This window comes from Chiloscyllium punctatum, chromosome 1 (genome assembly GCF_047496795.1).
Source record: "Chiloscyllium punctatum isolate Juve2018m chromosome 1, sChiPun1.3, whole genome shotgun sequence".
NCBI lineage: Eukaryota > Metazoa > Chordata > Chondrichthyes > Orectolobiformes > Hemiscylliidae > Chiloscyllium > Chiloscyllium punctatum.
Window position 1 is genome coordinate 79,796,759 of NC_092739.1, and position 22,596 is coordinate 79,819,354.

Sequence of the window (22,596 nt, forward strand, 5' to 3'; positions counted from 1 at the left end):
TACCTCCCAATCATGTATGGTCAACAAATCTAACTGAAAAAACTAATATAAATATTGAAGCTAATGTTCCTAAATGGCTATGACCATCCATAGCAAGATCTGGAAAATAACACATAATAGCTGCCATATCCTTACACAGACAAGGACGTGGGCTATGATGTGAAAGATAGCTTTGGGGGCGGTGAGGTGTTCCATGGTGGCTGACTGGCAGAGGCCTACTCCTAATGGTGTACTGTCAATGGTTGTCTGCTGTGTATTTGTTAAGGTCACATATCTTGGATCTTCTTATTGAAGCATGATGACAAACTTCTTGGGAAGCCTTCATGTCACATTGAGAGAGGAAAAAATGCTCAGCCAGGTTGTCAAGAGGGGCTCAGGAATCCCTTCGATAAGACAGTGTAATCTATTTGACTTTCTCCACAGATCACGGTGCTGAAGTGTTAGATGCCATGCCTCATGTATTGTCTTGCTGTTGCTGAAGAGACAGTGGAAACAAGGGATGTGGTCACTCCAGCAAGAACTGCAACCTCCAGTGGCAGCTGCACAGCCTCTAGGGGAGATGCAGAAGGATAAGGTCCACTAAGGAGGCACAGAGAAATGGTAAAAACTGGGATTTGTAGGCTTTGCTGCAGTTAACTGCAGATGCAAATGCTGCCACTCTTAAATTTCAAGTTGGAAAATCCTGGTCATTCAACCCATCATATCCATGTCAGCTACTGGGAATGGTTTGCATGACTGAGTGTGGAAGGCTCGGATATTGCAAGCCTTTAGAAGGAAATACAGATTGTGTGGCACTCCCTCACCTCCAGGCAGAGATCAATATCATGTATCTTTAGAGCTCTCATAACTGCTTCACTCCTATCCTAGCAGTGAGGAGAGATCAGATTCCACCATAACCTAGCACTGACGGGTGTGTTAACTTGTTTGATACAGAGAAGGTCGGATCTGCTGTAAAAAGACTTAGCAAACAATGTGTCGGGACTGTGAATCATGAAACGTCTATCTGAATCTTTACAGTCTTACCAGATGGTGGTCTAGAGTGGCCGAATGGGAGAACGGGAGGGGAGAATGTGTGTAAACCAACAAAAATATGCACAGCTACAACAATCTTCATTTAAAACTGAACTATGGATGTAATAGAACACCCTAAGGTCCTTTTAAAGAGTGACCATCAATCAAAATTGCCATTTAATGAGCTATTACCATGAAAGCAGCGAGAATCAAAAGCAAAGATATAGGTTTTATGGAATATTGTAAACAAATAGAGAAAGGTGGAGAGGAGAGGTTCGGAGAAAACATGTATAAAAACATAGGAAATAGGACTAGCCCTCAAGCCAGATCCACCATTCAGTTAAATCATGGCTGATCTAGTTATGGCATAGACTCCACTTTCCTGGTGTTCCCATACCCCTTGACTAATTGTTGACCAAATGTCTGTCGAACAGACTTGAATATATTCAGCTCAAGGGCAAAGAGGGACAGGTAATAAATGCTGGTTCAGCCAGCATATGATCATGCACATCACACAAATTAATAATGAAAAGACTGTGCTAAATGTATTGGGCGTGGGTAGTGTGTTACGGGGTGAACTGAGCTTTGTTCAATTGAACCTTATTTATTTAACTAAATACGGTCAGCAGCTCACCAATTTCGGTACACCTCCAGGCTCTATTAGGATAGGGGAGAGTTCCAGTTTGGTAGGGAGATGGTGGGTTGGTAAATCAACAAATATTACATACTCCAGCCCAAAATACACCTGGTGGGGGCACGTAGTATTTAACTAGAGCGTGCTGAGCAATGAGAGATATGAAAAGAATTCCTTGTACAGGAATCCAATAGTGAGGGCTGAAACGCACAGAATTTGTCTTCTATGTGGAATACTGTATACAGAGGAACCTCGATTATTTGAAGGACATGTGCAGGGAGTATTTCATTCACTTCATTGAATTCTGAATGCTGGATAACATAGTTTAGCCAAGTATCGGGACCTTGCGACCTTGTCGGATAATCCGATATTCAGATAATCGAGGTTCATCTGGACAGTGGAAGATTTTAGCTGACCTGCTCCATTTTTGCCTCCCAGCACTCTCTACACGCTCTCCATAATTTTCAGGAATTTACTAAATTCCACTCCTTGCTCTGTTCAATAGTTCCTGGTGACATTTTGCTGACCAGCTGTGGCTTTACAAGTGGTGATTAGATTACGTTAGATTCTCTACAGTGTGAAAACAGGCCCTTCGGCCCAACATGTCCACACCGACCCTCCGAAGAGTGACCCACCCAGACCCGTACCTAAAACTATGGGCAATTTAACATGGTCAATTCACCTGACCTGCACATCTTTGGACTGTGGGAGGAAACCGGAGCACCCGGAGAAAATCCACGCAGACACGGGGAGAATGCACAAACTCCACACAGACAGTCGCCCAAGGCTGGAATCCAACCTGGGACCCTGGTGCTGTGAGGCAGCAGTGCTAACCACTGAGCGACCGTGCCACCCCTAATTGTTGTGCCTAGGCAGCTGCCAGACACCACAGAAAAAACATCCAGTTGGGTCCCATCTAAACGTGAGCCTATAATTATGCAAGACCATCACATAAATTAACATTCCTTTTCTTAAAGAAGTTGCCCACTAATAATTCTGTGGATTTTCTTAAATAACACAGTTATCATGCTGAGAAACAAAATGGTGGCTAGGAACATGTCATAATTATATGTGCAATGTGATGGCCTGGATTGGAAAACAGTGAAAATTACTACACATGAGATTCAGGAATATATTTTAAGGTACAATGAAGTCAAACTGAGGAAGGTTTAGAGATTGGAGTATTCTCTGGGGTATAAATTTCTAATAACAGACGGTTAATAAGATGTTACAGAACGATGTGCTTTCACAGATAATCACAATAAAAATACAGAAAAAAAAACCTGTTTCATAGCAACTTGTTTCAAAGTGTTTGGATGAGTAGGTGGTCGTGATTATGTGGAAGAAATATGATGTTAGTCTGAGCTGTCCATATTAGAATATCAGTTTCCAAAGCCATGTAGGTGTGTCATATGTTTCCATGTAACTGTTGCATTCATATCTAACAATGTGATGTTTATAACAAGGAAATGTCTGGACAGGACCATGGGAAATATGCCAGGCCCTTTCAGTTATAGTGATTCAGGGCTAAAGGCGATAAAATGCATAATAAGGGAAAAATGCACGAATGTGAGCATATTTTTTAAAGGGAGTTCAACCAACATATCAGATGGATGAATACTATTCCTTATCTCAACTTTTAACTCGAGCCCAAATGCTGAAGAATCCACTCCTGAGAAATCCACCACCTCCCTCCACATTTTTTACTGTTTGGACAATTGTCCAGTTATTTCAGGATTGCAAATTTTTTTGCTTCTGGTAAAAAACAAATACTTTAGAATGCATAGAAAGGGCAATTCTCTTCAGGGGTTTAGTCTAAAACCTGCAATAACTTTTTTTTTGGAATAGTTGAACAGAAAAATGGCACAATCTGCCAAAAACAATTTAAACAAATTTAACAAACCTGAAGAGCTTACAATCATGTTGCATCAAATCTTACATCACAACAACTAGCAGGTTTCAGAAGATCCCCAGGTTTCTGGTTTGTGCAAATGGTATTTATATAAATTCTTGGAACAAGTAATGAGTATTTTTTGTGTTGAGCAAAATTTACACAGATCTGCTTCTGTTTCGCCATCATTACTTTGTCAGAATTTTCTGTTACACATTGGTAAAGTTCTGATAGCATATTGAGTCAGTTCTCCAATAACGCGATGTTTGCATTCTTGTGCAACCCCGCCTTACAGAAAAATCACACTTTAGAAACAACACTTAAAATGCTGGTGATGTAAAACATGTTTTAAAAGTTTGCGCTTTAGAAACAGCATCTCCAATCGCGTTACAGCAAATACATGTCGATGAAACACGTGTCATAGCAGAACGTTCTGTAGGGATAAGGAAAATCTCCAGCATTAAGGGTGAAGGTAACAAAAAAGCATTGGGAGCAGGAGATACAAACATTTGGATGTATAAAAAAAGTATGGAATGAGAAGATTCAACAAATCAAGCCTTCTCCTTTCTTAGAACATGAAATTACTCATAGACATCATCACGTTTATTTAATGTACTGACTTATTGATTACAGAAAGCTGCTCTTTTTGTGTAATGATCTCCAATGTACATTCATGTCTTCATACTTGGCCTGTTTTCTGATTTATTGCACTGTATTTTTCTTTTACTCTCTCCTGGTTGAGTTTTAGTTGAAATTGAAAATAGCTGCTTCTTGCAGCATTAACGTTAACCTGGGATAGACACCATTGGAGTGACTGGTAGCTCCACTTTGTCCACAGCTGAACTGGAGCTGCTGCAACATATTTGACTCTGATCACAGTGCCACGTTTTACATCTAGCCGATCATGGCTTTCCACAACTGACATTAACATTTGCAAGTCTGTGGCAGTATTGTCCCATCTCTGGATTATTTCCAGAATGAAAGGCATTTTACATGGTCAGACCATTCATCAACCCTGTCTTCTGACATTTTAATCGCATGAATTGGGTGGTCCCACCTGAAGTTATACCCGCAAAAGCAACATGGTCAGGTCATAGGAGCATGTTTGTTTTCCAACCGAGTCAAGGCTCACTCTCTAGTAAAACCAATCTTATATGAACACTAGCTGTTGTTGTATTATGAGGTGTTGTGTGAATTCTCACAGTCTCATTACGAGACATGCTCATCCTCACCTTTCCACAACATGTAGCCTGAGGACATAAAGATCTCACACTTTATCTAACTTTGGATCACATGATGTATGCATTCTATTGGAAGCATGCTCCACTGTTGTAAACTAAAAGCTTAACATTAGTCCAGATACTTACATGCCTGTTGAATGCAATGGCTGTATATAATAGTTAGTTGTAATAAATTTCTGTTGGATTCATCAGTCCTACAATATCCATGCTCAGATTCTTATGCAGAAGAGATAATGTTGCAGCAGGTAAAGTGCTCTGATGGAGGCAACACTAACATATTAATGCCTCTTAGACTATCAGCGTAGAAGTAAAATTGATCAGAATTTTCCTTCTTGCCTGCCACTTGGGGCAGGATAGAATGGTGTCCAACACTATTGCTGATATTTTATCAGTAGGGGTGACACTCCTGTGGCAAGGAGCCCATTGGCAAGGATCATTTCTGCTTTTCATAACATCCACACCCCAGTTCCACCTGCGCTCACCAACCCCTCAAAAGGACTTGCCTGACCAGCTCCAGCAAGGTTGCCCCCCTTACCTTGTTACATGGCCTCTATTGTTCTTCCATGTTGAGGGTTGACTGCACGCAGTTAAACATCACACAGCCCCAGGTTATAGTCCAACAGGTTTATTAGAGAGTACACACTTTTGAAGCATTGCTCCTTCCTCTCTCATACGCATGCTGTCTCTCTCACACACACACTCGTGCACACCCTCTCACAGGCATATCTTCCATCACAGGCATACAATTACGCACACACTCTATCAAGCATGCACACATGCACAAACACACACTCACACACTCTCTCCCTCACTCCCACGCACACATATTCTCTCTCTCTCCCTCTCTCTCACACACACACACACACACACGTCTATAAAATGAATTTGCATTTGCAGATGTGTATTTGCAGATACATGTTATTTTGTTCAAAAACCACACAACCTGTAGACAGTCAGTGTGACATTTTAGAAATTCCTACTTTGGAAACAGAACCAGTCTGACTCAAGGTTGGTATACAGACAAATTTACCTGGACCATCTTTGACACTTCCCTCCCCTTCCTGGACCTCTCCATCTCCATTAATGACGACCGACTTGACACTGACATTTTTTTACAAACCCACCGACCCCCACAGCTACCTGGATTACACCTCTTCCCACCCTACCTCTTGCAAAAATGCCATCCTGTATTCCCAATTCCTCTGCCTCCGCCGTATCTGCTCCCAGGAGGACCAGTTCCACCGCAGAACACACCAGATGACCTCCTTCTTTAGAGACCGCAATTTCCCTTCCCATGTGGTTAAAGAAGCCCTCCAACGCATCTCGTCCACATCCCGCACCTCCGCCCTCAGACCCCACCCCTCCAACCATAACAAGGACAGAACGCCCCTGGTGCTCACCTTCCACCCTACCAACCTTCGCATAAACCAAATCATCCGCCGACATTTCTGCCACCTCCAAAAAGACCCCACCACCAGGGATATATTTCCCTCCCCACCCCTTTCCGCCTTCCGCAAAGATCGTTCCCTCCGTGACTACCTGGTCAGGTCCACGCCCCCCCTACAACCCACCCTCCCATCCTGGCACCTTCCCCTGCCACCGCAGGAACTGTAAAACCTGCGCCCACACCTCCTCCCTCACCTCTATCCAAGGCCCTAAAGGAGCCTTCCACATCCATCAAAGTTTTACTTGCACATCTACTAATATCATTTATTGTATCCGTTGCTCCCGATGCGGTCTCCTCTACATTGGGGAAACTGGGCGCCACCTAGCAGAGCGCTTTAGGGAACATCTCCGGGACACCCGCACCAATCAACCACACCGTCCCGTGGCCCAACATTTCAACTCCCCCTCCCATTCTGTCGAGGACATGGAGGTCCTGGGCCTCCTTCACCACTGCTCCCTCACCACCAGATGCCTGGAGGAAGAACGCCTCATCTTCCGCCCTGGAACACTTCAACTCCAGGGCATCAATGTGGACTTCAACAGTTTCCTCATTTCCCCTTCCCCCACCTCACCCTAGTTCCAAACTTCCAGCTCAGCACTGTCCCCATGACTTGTCCAGACCTGTCCTACCTGCCTATCTCCTTTTCCACCTATCCACTCCACCCGCTCCTCCCTGACCTATTACCTTCATCCCCCCCCCCCCCCGACTCACCTATTGTATTCTATGCTACTTTCTCCCCACCCCCACCCTCCTCTAGCTTATCTCTCCATGCTTCAGGTTCTCTGCCTTTATTCCTGATGAAGGGCTTTTGCCCAAAACGTCGATTTCGCTGCCTGAACTGCTGTGCTCTTCCAGCACCACTAATCCAGAATCTGGTTTCCAGCATCTGCAGTCATTGTTTTTACCTGGTATACAGACAGATTCTAACCTCACACCTTTAATGCATTTTTAAAAATTCACTTTTTTTATTCTGATAATCCGAAAATTATCTTGGAGTGGTGACTTGAAAGAAATTCTGGGATTTACATATTAATCAATGAAGACTGCACCCCCATTCTAAGTGATTAAAGACTTAACAGCAAGCTAGGCTTGTTCAATACATTGCATCTGTTGTATGACACTTTGATCTTTTACTATAACTTCTGTGTCCGATGATCCTGCCCCACTAGCTACCTGATGAAGGAGCAGCACTCCGAAAGCTTATACTTCCAAATAAACCTGTTGGACTATAATCTGGTTGTTGTGTCATTTTTAATTTTGCTCACCTCAGTCTAACACCAGCTCATCCACTCTCTACAATGGTCATGATTCCCAGTGGAGATATTTGCCTTTGTGGGTAGACATCAGATCTTTGGAAGGATATAACTGTTGTGAGTCAGGTGAAGAAAAGATTTCTAGGAATCTTCTTCAGGATTCCATGTTCAAAATCCAACAGCATTCCGGTTATCATAAATTGAGCAAATCTATGATAACTAGTTTCAGTTTCCTGTTAATAAAATCTTCTTAACCACAATTCCAAGCAGAAATTGGAGAAACTGGGACTACTCTTCTTAGGGAAGACAAGATAGTGAGGAAATTTGATAGAGCTGTTCAAAATCACAAGGCACAAAAACAGAGAAGCTTGAAAAATTAAGCAGAATACTGCAAAATATGAAGATCTGAAATAGCGTGCAGGAGAAACTCAAGATGTCCAAAAGTATCAGTGGCACAAGAAAGAGAGTTAATGTTTCAAGTCTGATATGTTTCACCTCACTGAACATCAACAAATTCATAACAGAGAGGCCTTTAACCTACTCCAAGTGTGGGAGGAGGTTCACCCAATCATTATGTCTGCTCACACATCAGTGAATTCACAAGGCAGGAGATAGAGGATGGTGATAGATGGTTGTTTTTCAGACTGGAAGCCTGTGACCAGTGGCATGCCACAAAGATCACTGTTTTTAGTCATTTGTACAAATGATTGGGTGTGAATCTGGGAGGCATGGTGAATAAGTTTGCAGACAGTGAAGAAGATTATCTTAGAGTATAATGGGATCTTGATCGGATCAGCCAATCGGCAGAGGAGATAAATGTTGCATTTTGGCAAGCAAGCCAGACTTATACAGTTAATGGAAAGGCCAAACAAAGAGATCTAGTTGTTCTGGTGCATAGTTCCTTGAAAGTGGAATCACAGGAAGACAGGGTGATTACAAAGATATTTGCCTTTGTGGGTCAGAGCACTGAGCATAGGAACTGGGATGGCATGTTGCAGCTTTGGTGTGGCTTTGATGAGGCCACTTTTAGAATGTAGAATACAGTTCTGTTCACCCTTCTATAAGGAAACTTGAGAGGGTGCAGAACAAATTTACAAGGATGTTGCTGGGACTGGAGTGTTTGAGTGTTTGAGTTATAAGGAAAGTCTGAAAAGGCTAGGGCTTTTTTCTCTGGAGCACTGGACGCTGAGGGTGACCTTATGGTGGTTTATAAGATCATGTGGGGCATGGGTAGGGGGAGTAGCCAAGGTCTTTTTCCTGGGATGGAAGAGTGCAAAACTAGAGAGCATCGGTGTAAGTTGAGCGAGGAAAGATTTAAAAGGGATATGACAAGTAATGTTTTCATGCAAAAGGTGGTGCGTTTATGGAACAAGTTACCAGAGGTGGTGTATTACAGCATTTAAAAGGCATATGGATAGGTACATGAATAGGAAAGGTTTAGAGGGATATGGGCCAAATGCTGAAAATGCGTCTAGGTCAGACCGGGATTTCTGGTTGGTGTGGATGAGTTAGACTGAAGTGTCTGTTTCCATGCTTTATGACATAATGACTCTTCTTCTGAACTCTCCAGTTTGAAAGAAGCCATTGACAGTCAAGTCAACAATCAGAACAATCAGATTACAATCACAATAGAGTGATTGAGGAAAAAAGCAAAAGTCTCAGGTGGAAAAAATGGTTTCATGCAGCAAGTGGTTACTTTCTAAATATGTGCTTCCTGCAATGCTGGTGGAAGCAGGTTAAATGCTAGGTTTCAAAAGTAATTGGAGAAGTTCCTGAAGAACAGACATTTCAGGACCTCAAGGAAATGACGAGAATGAGATCTAACTGTTCTCACAGAGTCGAACTAGCTTGATATAAATGTTCTTCTGTGCTATAACCATTCTATAATTCTAATGCTCCCTGAAAATTAACTGTCATTGTGGATCCATTACCATAGGCTGCACTAAAACAGGCTGCATTCATGGCATAGATAGGCTATTTCAGCATATTGCATTGCTTTTGGGTGATTGAACCTCAGATTGGAGTGAACAGCCAATAATTTTCATCAGCTATACAGTCTCATGAGTGTCCAGAACATCAGAGGCCTAACTGTTTTTTATGATTTTCTCTGACAATGCTGTTGAGAAGGAAATGGGGTCTGTCACCTGTTGACCAGATGTATCACGTGTGTATAGGCTAGATATCTGCTGCAAGGGGAGGGTGGAGGAGGAGGAAGTATTTCTAAGCCGCTGTCTTTCACTTTGCTTCTTTTCCAGAATTATTTTGCCAGCCTTTCGGACTTCATAAATATTACTTATGGTGAAAGTTTGCGATTCTGTTAATATTACATGCATGGATTGTTCTGTCTTCAAATCAACAGATGAAGTTTGGTTTTTGGCTTGTGATGTAACTGGAGCTTTTCAGGCAACACAAGGTGCTGAAAGTGAATAATTGCATTCTATGTGATCACATTATGTGGTTGCTTTATTGTCGTACAGGCGTGGAACAGGACAGTTCCCCTCTATCCATTAATCACTGGGACTGAAAAATGCGCAGTTGTAAAGACTATTACCTGACTAGTTGCCATCAGTAGGTCTATAAAGGAAATGAATGGTTATTAACACCTAGGGCTTCCCTGATCATCAACACTGACATTCTACACAAAAGACTTTCTGAAGTTTTCCATGCAGACTGCCATTGTAATAAATTAGTTGACTGTGCTAATAATGGCCATTTATTGTCCAGCCATTTTGACTCACAAAGACTGGTTGTTTCCAGTAAAGCCAATCAACTGTGAATGTGGAGCAGCAATAATTGTCATGTCACAGATTCCAGTCAAAATTATGAATTTATGATTTCATTTGATTTGATTTGATTTATTATTACATTTACCTAGGTGTAGCGGAAGTTTTGTTTAGCATGTAGTATGGCAGATCATCCGTATAAAGTACATTAAAGCAATAGAACAGAGTGAAAAATACAATGTTACAGCTGCAGAGAAGGTGTGCAGAGAGCAAGGTCAACATTAAATTCAAAATTTGAGAAATCCATTCAGAAATCTAATAACAGCAGGGAAGAAGCTGTTCTTGAATCCATTTGTATATATATACAAACTTGCATACCTTCTGCTCTATGGAAGAGGGTGTAACTGGGATGGAGGGGTTTTTGAATGTAATCTAATTGGACCTAGCATTGAAAGGCATAGAAGCAAATGCTGTCCCAGATTTTGCCATAAGACAAGTAAGCTTCATCTTAGGGCATGGCAAAACAAAACCTGACTAAATTTCAAATCGTATTTACTTGCTTGAAAAATGAAGAGTAGAGACAAAAAAGACTCTTCAAAACAGACATTTTGGTTCTGATATGACAAATAATCTTATATAGCTACAAAATTATTGCATGACTACACAATTATTATGTAAAACAGTCTTGCTTGAATACTAAACAATGCACATCTTGCATTCTGGCATGAAAAGACTTAAGTTTATTTAATACCTTTCATGAAAATTAGACATCTCAAAGTGTTTTTCAGCTAACTTAAATTTTTGGCATGTAGCCATGTTTTGTAAAGTAAACATGACAGACAATTTACATGCAGGAAGATCCCAAAACCAGCAATGTGATTATGACAAAGTAATCTGTTTTTATGATGTTAATTGAGAGATACACATTGACCAGGAATTTGTGGATAACTCCCTTGTTCTTCTTAGAAATAGCGCAAGATGAAAAAAGGCAGAGCTCAGTGAGCATTCAGAATATTCAAGAATGACATTAAAAACAAAGAGGTCATGATAACTTAGTATAAAACAAAAAGTACATTGCACCTTGAATGTCGTGAGTAATTTTGGCCTTATTAATATGGGAGGGATTAGCAGTAGTAGATTTGCCTAGACGATATACAGGATTAATCTAAATTTAAAGAGAAAAGGGGAAAGCACATATGAGCCTGACATACAGTTGTACATTTTTTGAAGTGCAAACAATGTGAAAAAGAGCTTCAATAACTTGAGTTGCATTTTCCTTGACTGAAAAAAACTCAAAAGGAGTCGGACTGAAGGGCCAGAATGATAAGAGGATCACACAAGGAAAACATAGATTGTTATTGGTAGGTAAACAAAAAACATCAAATCCCGTTCTCAAATTAAGCTGCAGACATGTAAAATATTAAAAGAAACTTCCCCATGCGAAGATTGGAATATGGACTGCTTTCATACAAGTGGTGATTCCTGCTTCAAAAACAACAAAAACAAGAACAAAATATCAGAACTAAGATCATAAATCCTTCAGATATAGTATCAGAATTAAGCTACTGAGTTCATTCAGTCTGCTCTGCCATTCAATCATGGCTGACATGTTTCTCAAACCCATTCTCTTGCCTTCTCCCTGTAACCCTTACTCTCCTTACTCGTCTAGAACCTATCTTGAATACAGTCAAAGACTTGGCCACCTCAGCTCTCTGTAGCAATGGGTTTCACAGAGTCATCACCCAAAATTCCAGTTCAACTCAGTTCTAAGATGTAGTCCCTTTATCCTGAGACTGCTCCCTTGGATTCTAGTCTCTCCGATGAGTAGAAACATCATCTCCTCATCCGCTCTATCCAGGCCTCTCAGTTTCCTGTAAGTTTCAATCATATCTCTGGTCATCCTTCTAAACTCCACTGAGTAGGGACATTGACTTTTTAACCACTCCTCATATGACAAGCTCTGCATCCCTGGGATCCTTCTTGTACAACTCGTCTGGACCCCTCCAATGCCAGCATGTCTTTCCTCAGACACAGGGCCCAAAACTGCTCACAATATTCCAAATTTGATCCAACCAGATCCTTATGGAGCCTCAGCAGTACATCTATGCTCTTGTCTTCTGGGCCTCTTGAATGCCAATGCTGTACATGCCTTCCTAAGCACCTGCACACTAACCTTAAGAGAATCCTGAACAAGGACTCCTAAGTCCCCTTGCACTTCAGAGTTTTGAAGTCTTTCCTCATTTAGAAAATAATTGGCACCTCTATTCTTCCTACCAAAATGTATAATCTTACACTTTCCCACATCGTATTCCATCTGCCACTTCTTTGCCCACTGTCCTAGCCTGTCCAATTTCTTCTGCAGCCTCCATGTTCCCTCAATACCACCTGACTCCCCCCCCCCCCCCCCCCCGCCCCGACCTTTGTGTCATCTGCAAACTAAACAACAATGTCCCCAGTTCCTTTGTCCAGATCATTAATGCATAATGTGAATAGTTTTGGTCCTAAATCTGATCCCTGCGGAACTCCACTAGTCACCAGCTGCCGTCTTGAAAAAGACCCCTTTATCTTCTGTATCTTCTGCCAGGCAGCCAATCCTCTATCCATAGGGACAAAAAAACCTGCAGATGCTGGAATCCATGATAGACAAACATGGAAGAACGTAGCAAGGCATGCAGCATCAGGAGATGAATCCTGAAGAAGGGTTCCTCCCAAAATAGTGACTTCTCCACCTCCTGATGCTGCCTGGCTTGCTGTGTTCTTCCAGCCTCCTGCTAATTCTCTATCCATGGCAGTACTTTTTTAGCAGCTTCCTGCACAGGACCTTCTCAAAGATCTTCTGGAAAACCAAATAGATCACTGGCTGTCTTTTGTCTAACTTGCTCATTACCTCCTCAAAGAATTTGAACAGATTTGTCAGGCAAGACCTCCTCTTGGACAAAGCTGTGCTGACACCATTCTAATTTATCATGCTCTTCCAACGACTGTACAATCTCATCCTTCATCATGGACTCTCAAATCTTGCTAATGTCTGTGGTCAGGCTAACTGGCCTAAAGCTCTCTGCTGTCCAGTGACCAAATCTGAAATATAAACATGAAAATGATGAATATACTCAGCAGGTCTGCCAGCATTGCTGGGAGTTAATACTTAGAAGCTAAAAGCACACATTTCAGATCTGTTTTCCTTTATTAGGATGATGTAGAATTAAAATTCTAATTGAATGGGAGCAAGTGAGAGAGAGGATGGAGATGATATAGATTGTGTGGGTCATGCCCACATGTACAATCTGGGATGCCCAGATTCACTGCCCCCAACCCTTTTCCTTGGCATCAGTCTAAGATGCTCATGCCAAATGGTGAAGCTGCCCACAAAAAGGCTTTGGCAGAAGAGAGCAATAGTCTTAATAAGCAAAATATCACAAAGTTCTTCTGAGACACATGATAGTCTTTGGTAAGATCTCAGGCAAGCACACATTACTGATCCTGAAACATTTTGCTGCATACAACATAACTCCTTTTCATGTTGTGAAAACTTGCTTGTGAATATTTCATTCATGCACATTCTTCTGAGACCCATGAAGTCTACTTCTTGTTGAGTAGAGTCATGTGGATCACTGGCATTTGCTTCTGAGCTGATTGAGGTCTTCAACGAACTGTAGAAGTTTAAGTAGAAAGGATGTTTTCTATTCCGGATTGAGGAGACATAATTTCTGATAATGCATGCCTGTTCCAAATTGTAATGGACTTTGTGTTTGAACGTGTTCAATCTACACCATACAGTTTTTCTGTCAATTGGTTGCAGATTCATTCTTTTAAACCAACTGCTTTTTTCAGAGAAAATAGTAACACTTGTCTCAGTGTCGAGTTTTAATTTAGTTAGATGACCATCAACTTGCACAATCATTATCATATCTGGCTCAATTGAATAACTCTTACTTATTGGAAAAATTGATCACTTCTTCCAAACTGGTATCTCATCAGATATGTTTTATGAAGGTTGTCTTGGTGTTCTTGCTGTAAGATATTAACCTATGATGCCAATCAGCATTATTAGTTCTTTGTCTTAAATATTATTTTTGACTTTTGCACACTCTTCTGCAAAAGTTGCATTGGTGTGAGAAAGCTGGGGAATGTTTCTATTTGTGTGTCCTTTTTAACTCAGCATCTGGAAATCATCAGTGCATTCTAGCATCAAATGATTTAAGTATGCTTTGTGTTTGTCTGTCATGTGGTGTTTTGGTGTTTTTGCAGCACAGAACATCACAAAGTCTGATGATCTTGTTGAGCTAATTTTGTTTTTCTGATCACAATATTCTTTTGTGCTGTCTTTGGAATTCAGCTTTTAGCACTGTCTGGATATTTTGTTTTTCAATGTAAGCTCCCCTTTTGCTTGAAACTTCTCTGAAAGAAGTCTATCAGAAATTCTCATGATAAATCTATTTTAAATTATTTCTGGTTCTAAATCACTATCATTAGATAATTCTGACAATGTGTAAAGATTATTACTGACGGAGGAAGTGGTGGAGGCTGGTACAATTGCAACATTTAAAAGGCATTTGGATGGGTATATGAATAGGAAAGGATTGGAGAGATATGGGCCAGGTGCTGGCAGGTGGGACTAGATTGGGTTGGGATATCTGGTCGGCATGGTCGGGTTGGACCGAAGGGTTTGTTCCCATGCTGTATATCTCTATGACTCTAAGTTGTCAATGGGTTCACCTGGAAACAGTATTGTTCTGTTAAATTTTACTCTCCCCATTATATACGACCATATGACTATAAGATATAGAAGTAGAATTAGGCCATTCAGCCAATTGAATCTACTTTGCCATTTGATCTGGTTGATATGTTTCTCAAATCCAGTCTTCTGCTTTCTCCCTGCAACCCTTGATGTCCTTATCAATCAAGAACCTACCTGTCTCTGTCTTATGTACACTCAATGGTTTGGCCTCCACGTCTCTCTGTTGCAATGAGTTCCTAAATTCCTCCTCATCTCAGTTATTAAAGGCTATCTCTTCATCATGAGGCTATGCCCTGGGTCCTATTCTCTCCTATTAGTGGAAACATCTTCTCCATGTCCACTTTATTCAGGCCTTTCAGTATTCCATAAGTTTTAAACACATTCCCCCTCATCCTTCTAATCTCCATTGAGTACAAACCCAGAGTCTTCAATTCCTTCTCATATGACAAGTCCTTCCTCCTGGGAATATTCTTATAAACCTCCTCTGGACCCCCTGGCAAAGCCAATACATCTGTTCTTAGATATAGCGCCCAAAACTGCTCACAATATTCCAAATGCGGTCTGACCAGAGCCTTTGTACAGCCTCTTGAAATGAATGCCAACATTGTATTTGCCTTCCTAACTGTCAACTGAACCTGCATGCTAATTTTAAGCGAATCCTGAACTACGACTTCTAAGTCCCTTTGTGCTTCAGATTTCTGATTCCTTTCCCCATTTAGAAAATAATCTATGCCTCTGTTCTCCCTACCAAAATGTATAATCTCATGCTTTCCCACATTGTATTACATCTGCCACTTCTTTGCCTACTCTCCTAATCTGTCAAAGTCCTTCTGCAGCCTCACCACTTAGACTCATAGAGTCATAGAGATGTGCAGCATGGAAACAGACCCTTTGGTCCAACTTGTCCATGCTGCCCAGATATCTTAACCTAATCTAGACCCTTTTGCCAGCTCTTGGCTCAAATCCCTCTAAACCCTTCCTATTCATATACCCCTCCAAATGCCTTTAAAATGTTGCAGTTGTACCAGACTCTACCACTTCCTCTGGCAGCTCATTCCATACACGCACCACCCTCTGGGTGACTTCTTGTTCCTCTACCTATCTCTGTGTTATCTGCAAAATTAGCAACAATACCATCAGTTCCTTCATCCACATTGTTAATTAGTGTTTAATGTAAAGCAATTGTCAAATGCCTTTATAATATTGTTAAAGGTATCTGTCTCCCTTCTTACATTCTGTAGTTTTAAAAATAAACTGCTATTGATTCTGCAGAACAAGCAAATCTGTTCACTTATTCTTCTCTGAACTTTTTCTATAATTCTGAAGCAATTCTGGATCGTGTGGATTGTCTCTTCCGTTCAGTCCAGTTTTAAAAACAGCTTTGCATTGTAATCACATCTTTAAGAACGGTTTTAGTTGCGCAATAAAAAATCATTTTCCCATAAGACATTTATTGTTAATAAATTCTGTAATTGCCTTAGATTTCTTTATTCTCGCTAGGCAAGTTATACTGCGATTTTAATGATTTTCTTAACAATTGACCTTTTTCAAGGTTTTTTTGTGTTTTCTCCAATAATTTAAATGTTGATTTAATAATAATGCTCATTTACTGAACATAATGATTTAGCTTCTCATCCTCAAATTTTTCTTAAATGTAAGAATTTTTACTCTGAGGGATATGACTTACTTACTGCATTTACGTTCAGAATTTCTCCTTTATAGCTCTTACAGGATTCTCGATGGGAACACAAGCATTTTCAGCTACTATCACTACTACTAGCTGTACTGAACTCTTATAGGCAGAATTCATGCTGTTGTCAGTCTTGTGTCCTTTGTCTCGCCACTGCCTTTACAGAAATTGTCAGGGTCTGTGTGCTTTCGAGCTGTTGAATATTTAAAGATACACTCACAGTTCTTCCATGTTTTGATTGAGCAGAGCTTAGCTCATGATGTCATGGTAACCCTTTCAGGGACGAATTCTCTTGTACAGGACAATACAATACAGAACAGGAATAGGCCCTTTGGCCCATCAAGCCTGCACTGATTCCTGTCCTTATTTAGACTGGTTACTTATTGCCTGTGTCTGGTCTCTATCCCTTGTGTTCGTCACACTTCCATGTGTCTGTCAAGGTATGCTTTAAACATTGCTAATGTATCTGCTTCCACCACCTCCACTGACAGTGAGTTCCAGGCACCCACCACCCTCTGTAAGAAAAATTTCATACTTCCACACTTCTCCTCCAAACCTTCTCCCTCTCACCTTGAACCTGTGCCCTCTTATAATTGACCTTTCCAGCCTGAGAAAAGGCTTCTGACTCTCCACTCTAACAATGCCTCTCACAGTTTTGTAGACCTCTACCAGGTCGTTCTTCAGCCTCTGTCTTTCCAGTGAAAACAATCCAAGTTTATCCAAACAATCATCATAACTAAAAGCGTCCATACTTGGGAACATTCTGGTAACCCTCCTCTGCATCCTCTCCAAAGCATCAACATCCTTCTGGCAGGGTGGCAATCAGAAGTGCTTGCAATATTTCAAATATGGCTTAACTAAAGTTTTGTCCATAACTTGCCAACTTTTATGGTTGATGCCCTGGCTGTTGAAGGCGAGTGTGCTGTATGCCTTCAATAGGTGGGAAAGAGAACAAAAGGGAAGATCTGTGAAAGATGAAATGATAAAGAATCCATTTTGTTTTGATTTTCTGTATAATTTTGGTTTCTCTTTTTCATTTCCCTTACTTTACTTACTGGCATCAGTTGCTCAGAATCCTTTGCTGAGAGACCATTTTTATTCAGTTTTGCGATCACTTAATGAATAAGACATTCAAAAAAGGTAATATTTGCTAAAAGAAGAAAATAAAGAGAGAAAATAACACAATGTAATTTAAAATTCTCAGAAAGATAAATAACTTAAATACAAGGATGAAAGGTTAAATGGCTTCGCCCAGTGATGAAGGGGATCTGTTTCTGCCCTGACACTGTTGCTCCACCTCAAAACCTGAAACAGCTGTAAATGAAAGCATTATTGCGTCAATAACAACCCCAGCTTGAACTTCTTTCATAAATTTAGGTTTATAATAAACCTACACCAGGAAGGTGCTGGTTTTAATCATTCAAACTGTGTTGAGTTTGGCAATAATAGGTGTGTGACCAACCAATGGCATCACCATGGGCTGGGACTGAGACAGATCAGCAAGGATTTCCACTTGAGAAACTCACATAGCGTTCAACTATGAGCTCTCAGCTTGCACAAATTGTAGCAAGAGCTTGAATTTAGATCACTTCTTGAAGATAGCAAAATGTCCTACATTGCTTGATAGGAGAATAATCTAAAACATAATCTCAACATTGAGTCACATCCCACATCAGGAGATCTTCTAGGACAGCTGATCAAAAACTCATCATAAAAGCTGTAGCTTCTAAGGAGCAGCTGAAAGGAGGAAGAGAAAAAGAGAGGTTGGAAGATTTCAGGAGAAAATTCCAGAGTTTGGGACATAAGCAACTATGCTGATGGTTACCAGGTACAGAGCAATGAAAATTTGGCATTCCAATCCGTGGGAAAAGACCACCATATAACGTCTTTCTGACAAAGTATGGCAAGGGTCCATTCAGTTGTCAGACCCTCTCAGGGCCTTAGAATGAACATTTGTATAATAAGTAGGAAATGCCTTTTTTTGCAACTGTTGAGAAGTACTGAGAATCATCAAAGTTCCAATATTTTATTTGTTCCTTTCTCTCTGCAAAGACAATACAGATATGATTTAGGCCTTTTGTATGTACTTGTAGATGATTTTTACGAATAAAGTATATTTTTGAAATTAACCAAAATAGTAGTGGAGCAATGAAAATTGGACATTCCAACCAATGATACCTACTGGGTTGACACATGAAGATTGGCCATTCAGGCAATGAAATGGACTGCTGCATTAGGTGAAAAACAACGGTTGGAAGGAGGATCAAAATAATTCATTCGTCTAAGACCAACAATTTGCTTTCTGCAATATCCAAATATGCAAATTTCTGAATTTTTGGTAATGAATAACAGACAGGCAGGTGACTGTGATGGAACTTCGCTTTGTGGTTAAATAAATCACGGCTCGAAAATCTTTGAAGTCACTACACAACAAGAAAATAACATGTTGGTCTGAGAAACAGATGGACAGACAATACTGACACAGCAAGAACTCCTTTGATCCCATCTGTTGTTGCTGCTCAGACTTTTCACGAGCAGTGGCTAATTTGACTACTACCACCAGCGCCCGCATAATCATTTTGAGATTCAGTGGCAACCTTGATGATGAAGAAAATGCTGTATTTCTTTAATGTCTTTTGACCAGTTTTCTTTTAGTTAAGCTCATACTTTGTTTCGGTACAGACAGTCTACCTGCCTCCAGCAATGCCAGATGTGGGTTAATGAGGATGGCGCATTTACTGGCTGCAAAAACATATTTTTCCCCTTTTTTAGACACTGCTTTTTTTTATGACTCTGCTTTTTAACTGCAGGCTGTTAATCTCAGTGGCACCAATGAAGCACACATAATTAGAAATGCGCTCCCTGATGTTAACCTACTGTTGGAGGCAGTTCATTCTGTAGAAGGTGATTGATACTATCAATGATCTACATGAAGATGCTGAGTGAAATTCAGACCAGCACATGTGAATTGCTCAGCTAATAATTTGTATTATACAGCAACAGAAAAATTAGCTACTTCTTTGAAGTATGAATAAATGACAATGCTTGTTTATCAATGGAGCTGAGGATGCAGGTTGAATCTCGCATGCAATATTGTTTTAACAAGGTCCACAGTTTTGATTCCTATCTTTGTCAGGCAGCGTAGCTGACTTTCTCTGGATTCAAGAAAGGTTTAGGAAAGGGATTGCATTTTTTGCACCAATAAGGAAGATGCTTCAAGGCTCAGGTACTTTCACCAGGCTGGATGAAGGTGGAAGCATGTGTAAATATCACCAGGTTGTAGACTCAGGTGCATTGGAGTGAACAGAAGAGCAAATGCATATGTCTTTAAGAGGGACAGGATGATGGGAGGATTGTGTACGAGCGCACCAATTATGGCAGTAATATATTAACTAGTCGCTTTATTTGTAGATCCTCTAGAACATCATCAAAGAATAACAAAAACAAAACGTAAGAGAAGTTAGAGTGCAACAACAGTCATGTGCTTATTCCTGTTGTGGGATTATCGAGCACTCAGCTAATAGTGTGAAAGTATGACACAGGTACTGGAAATCTGAGCTAGAAACAGAAAATACTTGAATCTTTCAGCAAGTTAGCCTGAAAATAAAGACCAAAAAGAAAATCAATGCATAGCAGCAATCAACAAATCACAGCACAGAAACATAACAAGTAACAGCAGGAGTAGGCCATTCAGCCCTTCAATTCAATATAATCATTTCTGATCAATTCAGAATTCCAACTCAGTACCCTGTTCCTCCTTTCTGTCCATAACTCTTAATTCATTTCGCCCTAACAACTATATTGAAATCTTTCTTGAAAATATTTAATATTTTGACCTCAACCATTTTCTGTGATGGATTATTTCACTTGGATCCCCCTCATTCTTCTAAACTGCAGTGATTATAGTCTTAACTGATTCAGTCTCTATACATCAGTCCAGGAAAGAGTCTGGCAAACTTTTGTTGCAGTCGCTCCTTAGCCAGTCAAACCTTCTTCAGGTAAGGAGACTAAAACTGTACGCAATACTCCAAGGATGGTCTCACCATGTCCTTGTACAATTGAAGCAAGACATCCTTGTTCCTTTACTCAGATCCTCTTGCTATGAAGGCCAACATACCATTTGCCTTCTTCATTGCCTGCTGCACCTGTATCTTAGAGGGCATGGATATGATAACTAGACAAAGTCTTTTCCATGGGGTCAGGGAATCCAGAACTAGAGAGCGAAGGTTTAGGGTGAGAGGAGAAAGATATAAAAGAGACCTAAGGGGCAACTTTTTCACGCAGAGGGTGGTACGAGTATGGAATGAGCTGCCAGAGGATGTGGTGGAGGCTGGTACAATTGCAACATTTAAGAGACATTTGGATGGGTATATGAATAGGAAGGGTTTGGAGGGATATGAGTCAGGTGCTGGCAGGTGGGACTAGATTGGGTTGGGATATCTGGTCGGCATGGACAGGTTGGACCGAAGGGTCTGTTTCTATGCTGTACATCTCTATGACTCTATGTGGAAGGATCCTTTGGGGCCTTGGATGGAGGTGAGGGGGGAGGTGTGGGTGCAGATTATGCACTTTGTGTGGTGGCAGGGTAAGGTGCCAGGAGTGGGTTGAGGACTGGTGGAGGGCATGCATCTCACAAGGGAGTCATGGAGGGAATGGGTTCTCCGAAACGCTGATAGGGTTGGGGAGAGAAATATATCCCTAGTGATTGGGTTTGTTTGTAGGTGGCAAAAGTGACGGAGGATGATACAATGTACATGGAGGTTGGTGGGATGGAAGGTGAGGACCTGGTTTGGTGTGTGGGGGGGGAGGGTTCAGTCCTTGTTGCGTTGGCAGAGGTGGAGTACAAGGGCGGAGGTGTAGGAAGTGGAGGAGATGTGCTAGAGGGTATTGTTGATCATGTAGGAGGGGAAATTGTGGTCTTTCAAGAAGGAGGCCATCTGGGATTTTCTATGGTGGAATTGGTCATCCTGTGAATAGATGGGGTGGAAACGGAGGAATTTTTCTTTGGGGTTTTGGACGAGTCCTGAGCCTCCAACTTGGCACTGCTCTCTTGACCTGTCCATTGCCTTTCCCATCTATCTGCTCCAACCTCCTCTCTGACCTATCACCTCCCCCCCACCTTCATCTACCCATTGCATTCTCAGCTACTTTCCCCGCAATCCCACCGCCCTCCTATTTATCTCTCAGCACACCCCCCCACTCTGACCCACAAGCCTCTTTCCTGATGAAGGGCTTATGCCCGAAACGTTGATTCCCCTGCTCCTCCGGTGCTACCTGACCTGCTGTGCTTTTCCAGTACCACACTCTTGACTCTGATCTCCAGCTTCTGCAGTCCTCACTTTCACCTGGATTTGGAGATTAAGGGGTGGAATGTGAGAACCAGGGGGACTGTACCCTTGCTGTGGTAAAGGGTGGTGGTTTAAGGGCAGACGTATGGGAAATAGAGGAGGTGAGTTTGAGCACATTGTTGACTGCGGGGGCAGAGGAAATTGAAGTAGGAGGACATCTGGAATAACCTGGAGTGGAATTGCTCCTCCTGGAAGCAGATGCGGTGGAGGCAGAGGAATTTGGAGTATGGGATCGCGGCTTTGCAGGAAGGGGGCTGGGAGGAGGTGAAATCAAGGTAACTGTGGGAGTTGGTGTGTCTATAAGAGACGTTGGTGCTGAGTTGGTTGCTGGAGATGGAGACAGAGAAGTCCATTAAGGGGAAGGAGGTGTCAGAGACGGTTCAGGTGAATTTCAGGTCAGGGTAGAAGGTGTGGGTGAAGTGTACCTATGCCAGAAGGAGAACAAATGTTCAAGGATGTGACTCAGAACCACTTTAACAAGGGCAGTTTGGAGTGGAAAATAAATACTGACCTTGAAATCCATGTACACACACTCTTTGGCAGAACAGGCTCATTGGAATCGGGCAGTGGAGTAGGAAATCTGAGAGATTTATGTTCTTCTCCATTCGCTGAGCCAAAAT

General features: G+C 41.4%; 1 protein-coding gene across 3 annotated transcripts in view; it reads right to left on the reverse strand.

Moving 5' to 3' along the window:
- dlc1 (DLC1 Rho GTPase activating protein) overlaps positions 1-22,596 on the reverse strand; it is a 477,757-nt gene that overhangs the window by 116,859 nt on the left and 338,302 nt on the right. The gene's annotated exons all lie outside the window — the stretch shown is intronic.